At 40.8% G+C, this 19,655-nt stretch overlaps 1 protein-coding gene across 1 annotated transcript in view; it reads left to right on the top strand.

The window, feature by feature from the left end:
• Positions 1–19,655, top strand: part of CDH13 (cadherin 13) — a 411,322-nt gene that overhangs the window by 136,061 nt on the left and 255,606 nt on the right. The gene's annotated exons all lie outside the window — the stretch shown is intronic.

Here is a 19,655-nt window from a genome sequence, read left to right as displayed (position 1 = left end):
AATAAAATAGAATAGAATAGAATAGAATAGAATAGAATAGAATAGAATAGAATAGAATAGAATAGAATAGAACAGAACAGAACAGAACAGAATAGAATAGAATAGAATAGAATAGAATAGAATAGAATAGAATAGAATAGAATAGAATAGAATAGAATAGAATTCTTTATTGGCCAAGTGTGATTGGACACAAAAGGAATTTGTCTTGGTGCAAATGCTCTCAGTGTACATAAAAGAAAAGATACATTTGTCAAGAGTCAAGAATCATCAGGTACAACATTTGATAATAGTCATAGGGTACAATAAGCAGTCAAATCATACTAGGAAAAAAGTGGGGAAGAGAGCTACGATATAGGTACCTACAGTGACCATATTTTCTTGGAAGAAATAAAAGGCAACCCTGAACAAGGAGCAAATCTGTAAGAGGTTCATAGAGAGAGAAATAAACACATCGCTTATGTTTATAAGGAAAATCCAAGAGCAAAACCAAGAACATAAATAAATCTAAAGGCCACTTTTCTGAAATAAAACACTGACTTTTATAATAAAGGGCATATGGTCAATGTAAATTACCCTAACAAAGGAGGCCACATAGAGCAGGTGCTTTGAGCGGGCATTGAACAAAGCAGCAAATTGCTGTGTTCAACTGGGCAATGCTTCCTGTATTCCTTTGCTAGCCCACAAGTCAAACTAAAAAAAAGAAAAAAAAAGAATCACATATAAGCCAACACACTTTGTGCTGTACAGACATTATTTCTCTTTGTGCATGAAGAGAAATAATGTAGTATAAATAGATGCTAGGAGAGAACCAACAAGGGGTGATGTAGCCGGAGGTACAACTGGATCACCCATGGTTAAAAGTGTCACACAAACACAGCAGCCATGGTGATTTATCTTTTTTTTAAAGTCTCAATTCAAGCCTCAACTTCTTTCTGTCAGATTCTCTGATTCATTTGATGAATGCAACAAAGGAGAAGTTGCATTAAGTCTCCCAAACTAGCCTTTTGAAGTGATGGCTATATTTGGCTGGTCCAAATATCTTAGGCACAAAGAATCAGAAGCACACGTCAAATTCCAGTTAAGGTGATTTATGGCTCATGCCTTTTACACAAGAACCTAGTCAACTAACTGTCAGTGCTAATTGTGCTAGATGAGTGTCAATGGAATTCATGGAATTGGAACCAATGGAATTGGTTTCCTGCTTGAGCAGGGGGTTGGACTAGAAGACCTCAAAAGTCCCTTTCAAATCATTCTGTTCTTCTGTTGTTATTCAAGAGGGGTTGGATTTAGATTGTGGGAATGTAATGATTCTACGCTGATTTCTTGCTTGACTCCACACCCAGCCTCTGCCTACCCTCCTCCTGCAAAATATTTGTGTAGAAAAATAACACAAAATGGAAACTACATTTGTAGGATGTTGCCTCATTAACACCATTATGAGTTTTTAAAAGTCTCCATTTACTGCCTATGTTTCGTTTTTCATTCCATTGGCTTTAAAGTGTCGGAAAGTTCCTTAAAGCCAAATTGGCAGTAAAGAAATGAATAAAATAATGTTGCAAACTAGGAGAGGAGTATTTTTTGTAAGCTTTATTAAGGAAGATCAGTAAGATATTATTCTCAGAGTGAAAAAGAAACCAAGATGAAATGAGGCTTGCCATATTTTCCAGAGATAAAAATTGAATGTTGAGTTGCCTTAAAATATGTTTGTTTTCTTCTTATCTTCAGCAGCCGAAATGAATCTAAATCCTAAATGAGCTAATAAACCTTCAATTCAAGAAGTCTTTCTTAAAATTATTGTGCATTAATGGTCAACATCCTTAAATACAAGCTATAAAAAATTATAGAAGATAATAACAAAAATACGGAGCAAATCTTTATCCAAGAGAGCATAAAAATTAATCCCCTACTTTTCTTTCTCCGTGTTTTGTGCTTATGATAAAAGTAAAATCTTTATGTACTGAACCGTCTATAAATTGTAATCATTTATTTTTAAATTGCAATATGATAAAAAATAGATTAGGATAATACCCCAAAGAAAATATTAAAATTTCAGGGTTGGTGGACCAACCAGTTGGTTTCTGATGATTGAAATCTGTCGACAAAGAACTTTTGGAAATTAACAGCTATTTTCAGTGCTTGGCTGAAATTCTTTGTAGCTCATTTAAGCTTGTTTGCTATCAGGATCAAACCAATAGAGGAAAGCATCTTTCCTCGGATTATTTATAATTCTTATGATAACTTCCAAGATTCTAGGATTAAGGATCCCTTCCTGAAATCCAAAGAGTTCCTGCCTCCTTTATCTTCCTCAGTGAGGTGAGACCTGATACCTTCAAACCCAGGAATGGTAGCTTATGCCACACACAATTATCAAACAAACCACGTGTTAATGTGATGTGTGCATCCAGCCAAGATACAGAACAGCTAAAGATCCAGCTTTCTTTGTTCCTGCAGGAATTTTGTTGCCTACTAATTCTGTGGTAGAACACGACAGGTTTCAAAATCTTCTTTTTTTCCTTTCTGCAATCGGCTTGGTCAGTTAAAGCTGACCTAGAATTAGAGGGATGCAGAATTGCATTATTGTCTTGATGCTCAAATTACATTGTCATTTTGATTTATGAATGCAATTTGTCTAGGCTTCTGCCGGTGGTAGGCCTAAACTTGTGAACATTGAATTGACGAAGACACATTGTGCGTCTTGTTTATTTATTCCTTTCTGTAGTTGTTCTGTGCCTTTCCAAGGAAAAAAGTTCTTTAAAATCACCTTTTTAACCATTGCTTAGGCCCTTTTGTTCCCCCATTATTTCATGTATGTACAGGTAGTCCTCAACATACAATTGTTCATTTAGGAACCATTCAAAGTTGTAACGGCACTGAAAAAAGGGACGTAGCACTGTTTTTCACACTTACAACCGTTGAAACATCCCCATGGTCACCTGATCAAAATTTAGACACCAGGCAACTGACTTGTATTTATGACGGTCGCAGTGTCCTGGTGTCACGTGATCCCCTTTTGCGACCTTCTGAAAAGCAAAGTCAATGGAGGAAGCCAGATTCACTTAATGACTCTTGGTAACTTCACAACTGCAGTGATTCACTTAACAACAGTGGCAAGAAAGGCATTGCCAACCACTGTCTTGTTTAGCTGTGTAAATTTGGGGCTCAGTAGAGTCAAGGACGACCTGTGTATCTTTTTCATGCTCTCGTTTTGTTTGTAGATTCTAGATCCATCTAGATCAGGGGTGTCAAACCCGATTTCATTGAGGGCCACAGCAGGGTTGTGTTTGACCTTGGGGGGGGGAAGTGTATGTGTGGCCAGAGGGGCGTGGCCAGAGGGTGGGCATGGCCAGCTTGACATCACTTGTGTAGGGGGCACCTGTGGTGGCCCAAATGCTCTTCCAGTGAAAATGGGCTCCTGCAACTCTGCGCCAGCAAAATCAGAACTTGGGAGAATCGGCTGCGGCCCACCTGAGCTTCATTTTTGCTGGCAGAGGCACGGCAGGCCTGTCCTTTGCTGTTCCAGGATGGTCCTGCAGGCCAGATCCAGCCCCCGGGCCTTGAGTTTGACACCCCTGATTTAGATGTTTGGGTTTGGGGCTCAAGTTGAGTATTATCTGTATATCTCTGTCATGCTCTCTTTTTATCGGGAGATAAAAATCCATCCAGATGTTTCGATAGGTATTAACTGGTGATTTAGTCTGTCCTCCGTAGGCTTTTCGTGGTCTTATCAAAGCTGCTTTGGCCTTCTTCATAATGAAGTGGTTCTCCATTAGAAGAAGCACCCAAACTGAATGTCTCTCGCACCTATGTGCTAGTCGTTTCCGGTTCTAGGGAGTGGTGTTCATCTCCATTACAAAGCCAAAGAGCCAGCGCTGTCTGAAGATGTCTCCATGGTCATGTGGCATGACTCAATGCCAAAGGCACATGGAACCCTGATACCTTCCCACCAAAGGAATCCCTATTTTTCTACTTGCATTTTTTAAACATGATTTCAAACTGCTAGGTTGGCAGAAGTTGAGACAAGGAACAGGAGCTCACTCCGTTACGCAGTGCTAGGGATTCGAACCGCCAAACTGCCGACCTTTCTGATCGACAAGCTCGGCTGGAACACAACTGAATAGAGAAAAAGGAATCTTACATTTACTTCCAAGCAGCTTTTGTGTTTTCTCCATCCTCTTTAAACGTGTTTTGATGTGAAACCGCCTTGAGGGGAATGTAAAGCAGAAACCCTTCAATTTACATGTTCTCCAACGCAAACCTTGTTTTACATAACAGCCTATCCAGACCTTGCCAAATGAACGCTCCTGCTCCCAAATAATGCACCATGTAATTCAGTTTGATGTAAATTTTGTTTTTGCGCAAGGCCAATTTCGAATCCAGAAATATTTAACTAAATTAAAGTGGTACAAGCCGTCTTGGGATGACTGAGCTGAAAAGGAAGTTTAATGAAAGCATTCAACCTAGTCGGTAGGGGAGAGAAACAAAGTCGAAGCATCAAATTTAAAAAAAGAAAAAAAGAAAAGAAAAGAAGAAGGCATGAAGTGGGAGCAGTGAAGGGGAGGGCAGGAGAAATGCCATTCTGTACCTTTAGAGGTTTTTCAAATGGCCAGTGAATTCCTGGAAAGTATAAGCAGGACTATAGCCTTTCTTTTTGCTTACAAGGATCACCTGCTTTTGTGAAAATTTCCTTCCTTCCTTCCTTCCTTCCTTCCTTCCTTCCTTCCTCCCTCCCTCCCTCCCTCCCTCCCTCCTTTCCTTTGTCTCTTTCTTTCCTTCCTCCTTCTCCCAATTCTTCCTTCCTTCCTTCCCTCCCTCCCTTACATCCTTTTTCTCTTTTTTCCAACCTTTTTCTTTTCGCCTATTTCTCCTTAACCACTCATTCCTTCCTTCCTTCCTTCCCTCCTCCCTCTTTTCCTTTGTCTCTTTCTTTCCTCCCTCCTTCTCCTTGTCCTTCTCCCTATCTTTCCGTCCTTCTCCCCTCCCTCCCTTCATTTATTCCTGATAGGTACCAAATACCGAACTCATTTAACCAATATCTCACTTAGCAACATAAATGATGTTGAGCTCAACTGTGGTCATAAGTCGAGAGACCCATCTGTATATGCAGTTGGCTTTTCCTGGAACCCTTCTAATAGCTACTGATACTCCATATTATTTAAAGTCTTTAAAGTCCTTTCCTCGTGGTTTCCTCTTTTCTTTGCAAGATTGCAAAGACCTGCATGATTAGCTCAGCAGTTAGCTGCTGCCAAAACTTGGGTGATTTCCTCTTGTATCAATAAATTCTTCTCTAGAAGAGCTTTGGACTCCATTGGCTTGTTTCTGACCTACTGATTTTCTTCGGGCTTGGATTAGCTTTCTTGCACCTTTCCATAAATACCATTAATAACTTATCAAATTATTTTATTATTCATTTGCTTGTTTCAATTGATGAGGCCCTCCATTTCATTGTCTTAGCCGGGATCAGAACAGTTGGTGGCTTACAGTTCCCAGCATCCCTCCTCTGTGGGATTAACCAACATCTAAAGGCACGAATCTTCAAACTTGGCAAGTTTAAGACTTGTGGATTTCAACTCCCAGAATTCCTCAGCTAACATGACTGGAGGAGGAATTCTGGGAGTTGAAGTCCACAAGTATTAAAGCTGTCAAGTTTGAAGATTCCTGATCTAAAGGGGTAGGAAAGGAACCCCACCAGAATTACTATCCTAGACAGAGTTTACAGATTCTTGGTGGGCATGAATGGAGTTGCAGAGTATTATTCTTAGGGTTTCACCCCTCTGTCCCAATACTTCCCTGGTTGTGGAAAAAGGAATCAAATTTTCTCTCGGACACCTTCTCTGTTTGCCTGCAAGAATTCATTGAGCACGTGATGCTCTTACCTAATTATTCTCAGCTTACTTTCTGACACTTTTCTGCTAGGTAAGTGGGAGGCGTGAACATATACAGCGGTTGTAGCTTAGCCATCAACCACGCACACCATTTCTTGACACTTTTTATAGACAGCACAAGCCATGGGGAAACACATAGACCTGATTTCCCAGTAGGTGCGATTCTACCCTTCCATAAATTACATGAACTATATCAACAAAGGTATGCAGCTGGATTGACAAATGCAGGCTGTTGATCAAGTCTTGCTAAGAAGCAGAACCTTTATTTGGATTCTGTTATAGCCGCTGCTCCCTGGTGAGAGGAATCTCTCTGGCTTCTGGAGGCTGGCTGAAAAAGGACAAGCAAGGAGTGTTTGCAGCATGGGGGTATTTATAGCCACCCCCAAGGAATGAATAGCTGAATAATAGAATAACAGAATAACAAACTTGGAACACCACATCAGACAAAAACATAATTTGGAAAATATTGGACTGTGCAGAGTTGGATAGATTCACATTGAAAATAAAAGACAAAGGAAATACAGAGTATTACTCAACATGGGATAGATTTTATCAATGGTTAGATACAAGAGGCAGAAGTTAGATAAAGAAAGATTACTCTGAGCTTGGTTGTTTTCTTGCAGATGTTTCATCACCCAAACTAGGTAACATCATCAAGTGTTAGAAGGGAGTGCGGTTTGCAGACAGGAGGAGGAGGAGGAAGAGGAGGATTGTGCGGTCCCTGGTGCTCTCTGAGCTTACTTGTTTTGTTGCAGACATTTCATGACCCAACTAGGTAACATCGTCAAGTGTTAGAAGGGAATGGAGTTTACAGGGAGGAGGAGGACTATGGGGGTACTTGATGCACTCTAAGCTTGTTTATTTTCTTGCAGACGTTTCATGACCCAACTAGGTAACATCATCAGTGCTAGTATTGATGATCACTGGCATTGATGATGTTACCTAGTTGGGTAATGAACTGTCTGCAAGGAAACCACCAAGCTCAGAGAGCATCAAGGACCCCTCAACCCAGAAGATCACTTAACACTCACCACCAGAAATGCTGGGATTGCAGTCATTGAGTGAAACAATCACATAACATCTTGCTTAATAACTGCTTTGCTCCACCACCAAATATTCCAGTCTCAATTGTGGTCACAAGTCAATGAGGACTACTTGAATTAACAAAAAAAGGAGAAGGCGGAGGAGTAGACTAATAGCAGTAGGACAATTGTACACAAACTAAGAAAAGCCACCTTCAAATACCTGCTGGAAAATGAAGCAGTGGGACTATCTCTGAAGGCCACCTCCTAGAAGACTAGTGGGCTTCTTTGGTTGGCCACTTTGAGAACAGACTACTGGACCTCCCTCCCCTTCCTTCCCTTCCTCTGTCCCTTCCCTTTCTATTTTCCTTCCTTCCTTCCTTCCTTCCTTCCTTCCTTCCCTTCCTCCCTCCCTCCCTCCCCCTCCCCTCCCTTCCCCTCCCTCCCTCCTTCTTTCCCTTTCCTTCCCTCCCTCCCTCCCTCCCTCCCTTCCATCCATCCATCTACCCATCTCTTTGTCTTCTTAACCAAGGCAGGTTTTACAATTCAAAACAACCACCTACATTTTTTTTTAATGTAGGTCCATTCATAAAGAGAGTGGGGTTAACGTCCTATTGACTAAACGGAGCCTGAACGGAAGCTGATCTGTTTATAGTTTCCTTTGAAAAGTGATTCAAAGATCTCTCTCCATGCCCTTTATTTTCTAAAGCTAATAAGCGGCTTTTCTCTCCCTAAGAATTGAACAGGAAAGGCATGTTTGGGCTCCTCAACCGCCTCCTTTGTGTTCAGCGGCGTCTCTCCTTGATCAACGCTCTTAAAAGTTAAATATCCGCCCTAAAAAATAAAGAACCCCACTCTTGGAGAGGGAGGCGAGGGCAGGTGAAGCAGGACTCACTCTTGTGTAGCAGTTGGCAAATCATTTATGGCTGAGTAATACCACTTCCCCAACCCGCCACCCCTGTGCAAGAACACCCTGACATTTTACACTTTGCTACTGGCAATCTCTTTTATGGGATAATTGCTGTAGGCAGAATGTTATGAGCTGCTGAACTTTTTCTCTGGAAATCCTCCGTGTGCGTGTGTGTGTGTGTGTGTGTGTGTGTGTGTGTGTGTGTGTGTGTGTGTGCATCTGCCTGCATCTAAGATTGGGGCAAAGTCAGAGGTGGGCTTCCAAATTTTTAGCCAGGGGTTCTCTGCCTGGTTGCTGAGTGGGCGTGGCCTAGTCAGCCTCCTGCACCACAGTGGGGTGGGGGTGGGGGGGCTTTTTTGCCCTTCCCAGACTCCGGAGGCTTTCCTTGAGCCTCCAGGAGGGCAAAAACAACCTCCCCAGCAGTGGTGGGATTCACATTTTTTCCTACCGTTTCTGTGGTGTAGAGTTGTAATTGCAGGAATGTTCCAATCTCGGATGGCAAACCTCAGATAAAGAATGTTTCCAAGCAAATACAACTCAGGTAAACAAAGTCACTAATCTAAAGGAGGATTAGAGAGAGGAAGTAAACATATGTTAGACTTTAACTAGAGATAATTAATTGTATGGATTACTGTGCTAAACAGTAACGAAAGTTAAGCAGTAACCAAAGTTAACCAGTGATGGAGGATAACTAAAAATGTGTATAAATGCAAGACTAGACTCCAATAAAGATCATCATGATTCAGTTGTTCATGATCAAACAACTCGACTGCCTCGTCATTACAACACTGTGGGTGTGGCTTGGTGGGCGTGGCAGGGGAAGAATACTGTAAAATCTCCAGTCAGAAAGGTGGAATTTGCCGGTTCTCTGAACTACTCAAAATTTCCACCACCGGTTCTCCAGAACTGGTCAGAACCTGCTGAATACCAGCTCTGCTCTCCGGGCTCCGGAGTCTCTCTGGAAGCCAGAGACGGACCTATTTCTGGCCTTCCCGAACTTCCAGGAGGCTCATTTTTTGCCCTCTCCGAGCCTCTGCACACGCCATGTACTTACCTGCATCCAAAATGGGCCAGGTGGGAAGTCCTGGGAGGAGGGGGTAGGGTGGGCGGGTCCAGCCAGGAGTGGGATTTGGGGGGTTCTCTGAACTGCACAGAATCTTAGGTAGGGCCCACCTGAACCCCTGCAAGCCCCCAGCAGCCCACCCTTGGGCAAAGTCTTCTCTTTTTGGGGGGTTAAAATATGTGCCTTTCCGGACACCCAAGCTCAGAAGTTCAGGCAAGGTGGAAGATTTGTTTCGAGCCTTCCAAATTGTACCTGAGTGGAGGAAGTAAAAAAAAAAAGAGAGAGAGAGAGAGAGAAGAAACACAGGCTTACAAGGATCAATTTAAAAGTGGCTTCTTAGAAAAATGGCACAGAAGAAGGTCAGGCCCGCATCGTTCATTGGCTTTCAAAAGCGTTCAGATTGAGCACAGCCAGAACTCCAAGCTTTTACTCAAGCAATAAAAGTTTATTTTATTTCCTATTCTCCCTCCTAATGGCCACTATTACTCTGAAACTATTCTGCTATTTTGTAGTCAATAAAAAGGCCAGAGAGGTGGCTCTACCACCCTGTATACTGTGTTAAAAATAAAACAAAAACGGAAGCACTTACTAAATCACTGCCAAAGTAGAACTTCCCGGGTCTGTCTGAGTGGGCAAACAGCTGGATTTCTATTGGGACAAAAGGCAGAATTAGCACAGCCCTCACCGAGGGCACAGCTTACATAAAAATGCTCTCCTCTTTAAAAAAGAGTGTCGGATTTTTCAAAGAAGCAATAAATCCACCAGGTTGGAGGTTGTGTCTGCTTGCTTATCCACAGGGAGAGTTTGATCGAGAAGGTAAAGGTTCCCCTTGCACATACATGCTGGTCATTTCCAGATCTAGGGGGTTGGTGCTCACCTCCGTTTCTAAGCCGAAGAAGAGCCAGCGCTGTCCAAAGACGTCTCCGTGGTCATGTGGCCGGCATGACTAAACACCAAAGGTGCACAGAATGCTGTTCCCTTCCCACCAAAGTGGTCCCTATTTTCTACTTGCATTTTTTACATGCTTTCGAACTGCTAGATTGGCAGAAGCTGGGATAAATAATGGGAGCTCCCTCCGAGATGTGGCGCTAGGGATTTGAACTGCCGAACAGTCGACCTTTCTGATCGACAAGCTCAGCGTTTTAGCCACTGAGCCACCACATCCCTTTGATCAGAAAGAGTCACCCAAATACAGGGGTGAGCTTGGATCTTGGTATATTATTATTATTATTATTGTTGTTGTTGTTGTTGTTATTATTATTATTATTATTATTATTATTATTATTATTATTATTATTATTATTATTATTATTATTATTATCTTCTGCCTCTCTAAGTTTAGCTTGTACAGGTACATCATGACTTATAAACAGTTCATTTAGGAACCGTTTGAAAGTATAATGGCACCGGGGGGGAAAAAGGACCGAGGACTATTTTTCACACTTACGACCATTGCAAGAGCTCCCCTGGTCACGTGATCCAAATTCAGATACTTGGCAACTGACTTATATTGATGACAGTTGCCCAGATTTGCTTAATGACCGTGACTAGAAAAGCCGTAGAATGGAGCAAAACTGATTTGACAGCTGTCTCACTTACCAACAAAAATTTGGGGTCCATGACTCAAAAACTACCTGCGTTAGTTTTTACTATTGTAATCAACATTCTTAATCCAAGTTTTTTTTTTAAAGAAACACTTAAATCCCATTATTTCTGTACTGATTAACAACTCCTAACTATAGAACTAAGGATGGAGGATGGAGAATACAGGAGTAACTGGTGGAGTATTATATTCCTGATGGGTACAAGGATCTCAAGGGTTTGTCTAAATCCATTTTGAAAAGCTTAAAGGGTTGCATTGAAGTACAAAAAAAATGATAAGAAAGCAGTTTATTTTACACAGAGGAGAAGAGCGCTTTTAAGTGTAGAAAGATCTGTAGAGAGTAACAATTGAGAGACACAATGGAGGCAAATGCCATAATGGAGCAAAGCTATAAGGACTATTTAGCTAAGGATGCAATAATAGGCATCTAACTAAATGCGCATCATTATCTTTCTCTTTTGTGGTTTCCTCCTCTGTGGAGAATCACTGGGTTGGCAACTGAAAGTTATGCAAATAATAAAGCTGAGAGGGTTCCTTGCCTGTCTAGTTTTGTATACCTTTTAGAACACAATAGAGGCAAATAAGCAGGGGTGCAGGGGAAAACAAAGGGACCTCAAAAGTAGTGGTCCTTTTATGCTGCTTTCTTCAAAATTCAATAAATAGCATCTTAATTCCCACGAATCCTTCTGCACCCAAAGGAAGAAAAAAACAACAACACAGTTACTTCCTGTTCTCCAGAAGGAACTGAAAAGCAGAATAACTCTGGATGAAGGTAGGGGAACACTGTCAAGCTGCAATGGTGTTGATTTTCCTAACAAAAATCCCAGCTATGTGTTGTGGTTCACTGGCAGCCTGTGCAAGCCGGCAGTGGAATCGGACAGTGGGAAAGAATGGGGACCAATCAGGGAATCTGGAGAGGACTCGGAGGAGGGTCCTGCATCCAATGCAGAGATGGGGCCAGGGCCATCTGGGAGTGGGGTGCTGCCTTAGGAGCCTTCGGAATCTGGCAGCAGCGAGGCAGAGGAACAAGGGGAGCCTGTTCCCAGTGCGTGTGTGCACAGAGCTGCTGGAAGGCAAGAGTAGCTGAAACAAAAGGGGCAACTCAGGAGTAAGGCTTGGAGGTGATTGCCCCTCCCATAAGGGATAAAGTTCCGGGCAAGATGACGAAACCTTTGCAGGAAGCAAAGTCGTTCGATTGGTTCAGAGATATTCTTGAAGCTTTTTGTACTTCAGGTTTTGTTTTTTTTTGTACTTCAGTTAGTTTCTTTCCTAGTTCATTTGATACTTCTGTTTTTGGCAGCACTTCACAGAAGTGAAAGGTGGGTGCTTATCTTGGGGGACTCTTTGAGATTAATTCCGGCTGGGAATGAAAACAATTCCCAGAGTTGCAATAAAATTAATCTTATTTTTAAAATAAGTGTGTGTGTAATTACAGTTTAGGAAACCTGGACCAGAATACTATGCCTTTTCATTACTTATTCTAACAGTTTTGTGGACTTCCCAGTCTTTCTGAACTATATCATTCTCCCAAGTCTTAACAAAAGAAAGCAATAGAGCAGGATTTATAGCAGGGAGAACCATCGAGATATTAGATGGGATTGGCTTGCATTTTATGGTCAAAAGGAGAGAGCTACAGGAAGACTGATCAAACGGTACAGAAAACATTTAATATCAGCAGACTCCATATTTCAAATCTCCATATCTATGACCTGTGTATGTAGGATTCCAAGCCAGCTGTGCTAGCTGAGCAGTTTAAAAAGCATGTAGCCCTGAAGCTGTAACACAACTCCTATTTTTCCTCTTTGAAAGGCAAAAGGCCTGGACAAATTACTTGAAGTTTGCCTATGATACAAACTTTGTATTGCTTCAAAGAATCCATAGTGAATTCCACATAGTGGAACAAGCCTCATAACTTCTTCAAGTATGGAGTTGGAGAACAAATCTTGATAGATACCAGATGAGTAGTGGCAAAGGAAGATACCCAAAGACTATTTGGATATGGTGCAGGATCTTTTATCATGAGCGAAAATAAGCTACTCCCTGAGTAAAGATTGCTATCAATTCCTCATTCCACAAATGTTTTCATTTCACCACCACCCCCATTGAAGTTTGGAGATGGAGATTATCCTAGTGCTGCTACTCTGACCGCAAGACTGTAGGATTTTTGAGGGCACCTACTCAGTCAAGCATTCATTTGCAGTGTGAAATTTGACTGAAATTTTGCTATTTTTAAAAATTAGAACAGAGGTTTGCTGGAATGCTGACACATTTATTGGGAGCAATGTCCCAAAGGTGCTTTTCAAAAGCCAGCTGGACTTCTTGGTTCTTTTTCCTCAAAAACATTTCACTTCTCAACCAACAAGCTGGGATGAACTGAAGAAGTGTCTTGGATAAGAGGTGAAAACAAGAAAAAAACAAACCAAAGAAACTCTAGTTGCCTTTTGAAAAGCACCTTTGGAACAACCATGATCTGGATGGATGAGAATCTCCATAAATATTGGAGCAATATGTCTTGCTACGTTGTATGTTTCATCATACAACGACTTAGGAAAGGACTTAATTATAGATTAAGCTGAAAGTGACAATGTGAAACAATACAGTTATTCAGGACCATGGACAGCATCCACAGGTGTGCGGAGACTTGGCTTAAGTTTCTCAAACTTAGCAACTTTTAAGATGTGTGCACTTCAACTCCCAGAATTCTCCAGACAGCCATAGGTTAGAGTTAGGGTTATGGTTAGGATTAGGGGGTGAGAAACTTTGAATTAGAGAATGGGTGTTAATAAGGCAGAACATGATGCCCCAATATTGACCTGACCTTGAGATTCTCCAGTGTAGCCTTATCTCTCCAGTGCTTGGCTCCAATGAACAAGTTGTGAAGTCTCTTAGTTAAGAACGCTGCTCAGGTAGGAGATTGTCCAACCCACATCTTTCTAATTATTTTTTTAAAGACTAGGTTGATATGTATTATTACTTCTGTCAGAACTCATCAAACATTCCCTTAAACTTGTATTAAAATCATTATTAAAATATATATTCCTGATACACACCAAGAAGAAAACTTCTGTTCCCACCAATCTAGTTGGTCTTTTTCAAATCCTTATCTCTTCTTTCATGCTGGAAAATTAAAGCTAGTAAGTGGCAGGAAGAAACAATTCCAATTCATCCTTACCAGCATTTACAACAATAATTGTATTTGTGGCATATGTTTTTGCAAGCCACTCTATATAGCACACACACAAAAAGATTCTAGTGTCCAGAAATCTTTATTGTCCCTTTGGCATTTAATTATATTTTCAGCTTAATTATTGGTGCCAAAGCAGATTTTTCCGATTTCTTATTCAGCTCTCTTCGTTGTCAATGTGAGGAAGGAGAGAGAAGAAAAAAAAACCTTTCCCTTTTCACTTTCTTTCGCTGCTTCCGACTCTTCTTTGGGAGCGATGTTATCTTTTATAAAATTAAAATTCCAGGGTACCTTAGTTATTGCTTTTTATCCCGGTCAGCCAAAACTTTAACTTCTTATCTTCCTCCTGCACTTTCTTTTCCGGTTGAGTGCTTCTTTGAGGTGGCCATTTCTGACCACCGCTCCTACCGCCTTCGGGAAAGGGAGTTTGACCAGCTGAGGAGGAGAGATGTGGCTCTCCTCGCCCCTGCTGGTGATTTCCCCCCTCTTCACCACCTCTACGGGGTGGCTTAGCCCCGAAGCCAGCTGGCTCGGGGCGCTCCAGCGGCGAGCCCATGCAGGAACCGCACACGATCGCGGATTCCTGCCTGCCGCCGAAGCCCTGCAAACCGGAAGTCTGCACACACACACAAAGATTCTGAGCTTGGGATGCTGAGTGGGAACTAGCCAGGATTTTCTACTTCATTTTTCTTCCTTCTGAGTGATGGCCAGGAATGTAGTTTCAAACACCTTTGATCTAGGGCTCTTACAACCAAGAGTACTGATCAAGCAAAATATGTACCATGAATAATTTTGAAAATCTTCCCGCAGCTGTTGAACGGAAATAAAATATTGCCAGGCATTTATGAATAATTGAAGGAGAAGTGATGCCTCTTTGAAAAGGGGGTGGATGGGTAACATAAATTAACAGTGATCTTATTAGTTGATGAAAAGCAAAACCTAAATTAACTAGTGGAATAGTTATAAATTATTCACTCAGGCCTGCTGTTTACTAACAAATATATTGAGGGTGAGTTTGTAAAGTGGCTGGGGAAAGAATAGAATATTTGGGATATCAGTTCTATAAATTCTGGGGAAATTGCCTTGCATTTAAAGAAGGCTTGTTAAAGAAAAGGATCACTTTACAATGTCCAATTTAAAATGAAATACATGCAGCTTTAATAGAAAGTATTGGACGCTTAGTGTAATGCTGAGTTATACATAATTAATTTCTTTTTTAAAAAAAAATGCTTGGGGAAAAGCTGTGAGAGTTACAAGAGAGGTAATGTTTAGCAAACCTCTACTTCCCCAAGGTGTCTTTCGGGAATGAGGTGTGCTTTTAATATGCAAGAAGCAATTGTATTAACTAGAAGCTGTTTTATGTTCTACACGATGCTGGCATCAAGTTGATGAAAAGAGATGCTTACAATGGAGGACAAGGTTTGTGAAAAGGGTGCAATTGCAAGAAAGACTACTGAACTGTGATTATTATTATTATTATTATTATTATTATTATTATTATTATTATTATTATTATTATTATTATTATTATTATTATTATTTGGTGACAAGTTAAAAAAGGTTGGCACAATAAAACCAGAATGGACTTGTGAGTAATACTGCCATAAATCAAAATGGAGAAAGGTTGTAGCTCCATGACAGAGATATTGTTCTATGTATTGAAGATCCCAGGTTGAGTCTATAAACTGAGATTTGGGGGGGGGGGAGTCTTGTTGTATCTCTTCACCTACATTAAGCAAAGTGTTGGGAAACTGCCAGATAGGCTACAAGGAGGGGGTCAAGAGAGGACCTAGCTTGGTGTCATTGTGCAGCTGCAAGTGGCATCTCTTGCAAGATCCATGAAGCCTTTTCTGGTTGTTCCCAGGAGAAGTCAAACAGCTTGGGGAGATTATTGTAATATAGGTGATAAACAATAAAATTGCAATAAAATTTAGCTATTCACTAGTTGCTCTGGTTGCCAGCACCTGCAAAGTGTGACTCGGTTGTATGAATGAAAAGGTGGCTGACCTCATGACATGGATATTGGAATTAACCAACACATGCCAGATGAAAAAAATGAAGGGGCTAGATAGCTTAATGGACATGAAACAAACTCTTTAGCTACAGGCATGAATATACTTTAATTTAACCTTGTTAATGGCCATTCAACTGGCAATGTGGCCAACACAGACTTCTTGTAATATAATTGTATGAGACAATCTAGTCAAATGGAGTCCTGCAGTCTATATTAGTGCTGTATGCCTGCTGCTGTATAGGTGACAGGCTAATGAGTCTGGGCCAGCAGGATGCTGTATCTGGTTTACTTAAACACAAATTGAAATTGGCCACAGAGTATTATGCAGAAATGATAAACGGCTTGTTGCTTTCCTTCTCTGATCTTAGAAGAAATATTTGAGAGCTGGTTTAACCAATTTGAAACCTACTGTATTAGGATTTAAACCAAAGAGCACATCCCACATTTGTGTAGATTCTTGGAAGTTTTTAAGAAGAGATTGGACAACCATTTGTCTGAAATGGTTGTCTAGAGTGTTAGACTAGAAGACCTCTTAAGATCCCTTCCAACTCAGTTGTTTTGTTCTCTTCTAATCTGTAGACCCAACACTGGAGAATATGTCCTAACTGCGATGAAAGGAATCTACACAATCTTATAGCTAGCAATAATTAATAATTGGAGGTGCCATCAAAGGTTTCCTTGTTTGCTTATTTGTCTTTGTTCTCCAGTACAATCTTTTCAAAGTTAATTGGATAATTTACCAGGGGCTTTTAATACAGATTAATCTCTCTTTTTTTTTTTTTTTTTTGGGGGGGTTAGTAAGCAGGTAGATTCAGAAATGACAAATATATGAAATGCAGAATTCAGTCTGCAATTCTGTTTCATGAACTGGAGTCTCCCAGGGATTACTCCTTTTAGTAAGCAGATAAGATTTTCAGAGGTTCTCTCCCTTCGATGGGAGTTGTGTCTTTCTAGCCAAATTTCTTAATTTACCTTGTCATCAAACAGGGGAGGTCTCCCATAATCAACAAAAAATTAAGATTCAACTACTAATGTTGTGTACTTTCTGAAAATGGAAAGAAGAACCTTAAGAATATCTTCAGGAGAAGTCCTTAAGATATTGCCAGAAGATTTTGGCAGTCGGAGCTGCAGCAAGATTATTAATGGCATCTTGTGGAATTTGCAGCAATGCTAGATAGATTTAGTTTAAATGAATGGCTGTGTGGAATCTGAACATAGAACACTGAATGGCAGCATTGGAAAGGACCTTGGAGGTCATCTAGTCCAATCCCCTGCTCAAGCAGGAGACGATGACCCTAGACCATTTCAGATAAATCTCTTCTTAAAAGCCTCCAGGGATGGAGCACTTCTGAAGGCAAGGCATTCCAGTGGTTAATTGTTCTCACTGTCAGGGAATTTCTCCTTAGTTCTAGGTTGCTTCTCTCCTTGATCAATTTCCACCCATTGTTTCTTGTCTTGCCTTCTGATGCCTTGCAAACTAGGTTGACTCCCTCTTCTTTGGGGCAGGCCCTCAAATATTGGGACACTGCCAGTCCTTCTTTTCAGCAGACTAGACATACCCAGTTCCTACAACCATTCTTCATATGTCTTAGTCTCCACACACACAAATCATCATTGTTGCTCTTTTCTGCACTCTCAACATCTTGTTTTTCATATTGTGGTGACCAAAACTGGATGCAGTATTCCAAGTGTGGCCATACTAAAGCTTTGTAAAGTCATAAACATCAGCTACATACCTTTACCCGGAGAGCTTTAACAAGACAGGCCCTTTTAACCATGCCTCCCCTACTCATGATTTTCCCAGAGGCCTACAATTGGCCATGCAGAGAAAGTGATGCTATTTGGACCAATTCAGCTAAGCTTTTAGACAGAACAGAGGTCTATTGGCAGCTTTTAGTCCCAATAGTTAAATGGCCTCTCTGCATGGCCAGAGGCTGTAGACTCTGGAGTTCCAGATGCTGAAGACAGAGGACTCTTAGCTACATGCTGCTTTTTTACAATGTTTGTAAAATTAAATGGGCAAAGAAACCTTTCAAACTGATTGCTTCCCACCATGCTTTCTCTCCTTGAACTCATTGGAAAGAAGACAAATATCTCTTTCACCTTCATTTTTTGCTAATACCTCTTGTTAGCCATGCTACTGTAGATTAAGGCGTTCCTGCGAATACAGGTAGCCTTTGACTTATGACACATTTGTTAAGTGAGTTTTGCTCCATTTTTCGACCTTTCTTGTTAAGTGAATTGTTGCAGTTGGTAATGGTTTACCCATTGATTTTGCTTGTCAGAAGGTTGCAAAAGGGGATCCCATGATCCCAGCACACTGGATCTTTTATAAATATGAGTCAGTTGCCAACTGCCTGAATTTTGATGATGTGACCACAGCGGGGGGAGAGGGGACACACAATATGGAAACTATATATAGCATTGTTTGTAAGGGAGACATTTTAATCATTTTAAGATTACATCAGAGAATCATTCAGAAATATCCAGGGAACCTTCTGAAGGTGTTCTGAAATACAGTGTTCATTACAATTTCAGTTCTTTAAATAAGCAAATTTAAAGTGTCTTCTTTAAAGAACCCTATTGGTTCTTTAAAATATAATTCTAGAGGGAGGAGGAGGAGAAGGAGGAGATGATGGATGGATGGATGGATGGATGGATGGATGGATGGATGGATGGATGGATGGATGGAGACACTTTTACAGTACTTGTAAAGATCAAGTTATTACATATGCACTGAAGGTAAAGCTGTCTTCTAATAATGGTTTCTTTGACAGTTCTTTCCATTCAAGTTACTTCATTAGCAAGCATTCCTTCAAGAGGTCAAAGAGCAAAGTCATGACTTGTTTAGAGATCACAAATATGAATCTATCATGCATGTCTTCTCCTCCTCCCTCTGCAACAACTAATTCTCCCTGTAAGTCAACATTTATTATGTGGATACTACGATCATGTATATTTAGCCAGAAGCAAAATGCCACCCAAATGAGAAATGTGACAGCATGTAGACACACTGTCACTCGCTAATGTTTGGAGAAATGGCAAGAGTTGATGAAGATGGTAAGGGAGAGGGAGTTCTTGTTATTCATGCTTTACAAAAGGTTTATAATCATCAATGACAACAAGCCAAGTCTAATTAATATCTTATCTTTTTAAACTACCTGAGGGATAATCATCATTAAGATTGTTCTAATGCCAAAGAAAGACAACATTATTCAAATAGCTCTCTGGGCTAAAAGGCTGGTGGAAGATGGGTAAAGTCTTCTCTATTGATGAGGTCAAGAAGTAATTTTTAGAGGAGGACAGGTGGACTTACCTTCACCTTTGAGGGTACTTCAGGGTTAAAAGACTTTTCTTAAATGAGAATGAAGCTGAAAGAACTAAATTCTCTATGAAGCTATTGACTATTGATCTCCATATCTCCATGAGGTTGGTTTTAGAAAAGGTAAGATCAAGGAAGGAAGGAAGGAAGGAAGGAAGGAAGGAAGGAAGGAAGGAAGGAAGGAAGGAAGGAAGGAAGGAAGGAAGGGAAGGGAAGGAAGGGAAGGGAAGGAAGGGAAGGGAAGGGAAGGAAGGAAGGAAAGGAAAGGAAAGGAAAGGGAAGGAAGGAAAGGAAAGGAAGGAAAGGAAAGGAAAGGAAAGGAAAGGAAAGGAAAGGAAAGGAAAGGAAAGGAAAGGAAAGGAAGAAAGGAAAGGAAAGGAAAGGAAAGTTTGTTGTGGGGTGAAAGGGAACAGAGAGAAAGAAAGTTCCCATACTTTATGAAACATTTCCTTTAATTCCCACATCTTTTTCCAATCTTGGCTAACACAGCATTTCTTGTAATTTGCTCCTTGGAGACTCATCTAGGCTCTCCTTGATAGCAACCTCAATGTGAAAGCATCTGCTCACTCATTGTTCTATCTTCTACCATCATCTGATTGAATTTTTTGACTGAAATGATTTTGCTTCTTCTGATGATCACTGATTTTTAGACCCA

Source organism: Notechis scutatus, chromosome 9, assembly GCF_049901735.1.
Source record: "Notechis scutatus isolate UNSWTSFEM ecotype Mainland chromosome 9, rNotScu1.2, whole genome shotgun sequence".
In the NCBI taxonomy this organism is placed as follows: domain Eukaryota; kingdom Metazoa; phylum Chordata; class Lepidosauria; order Squamata; family Elapidae; genus Notechis; species Notechis scutatus.
The sequence above is the reverse complement of the archived record's forward strand: the minus strand, read 5'-3'. Positions and strand labels throughout refer to the sequence as shown.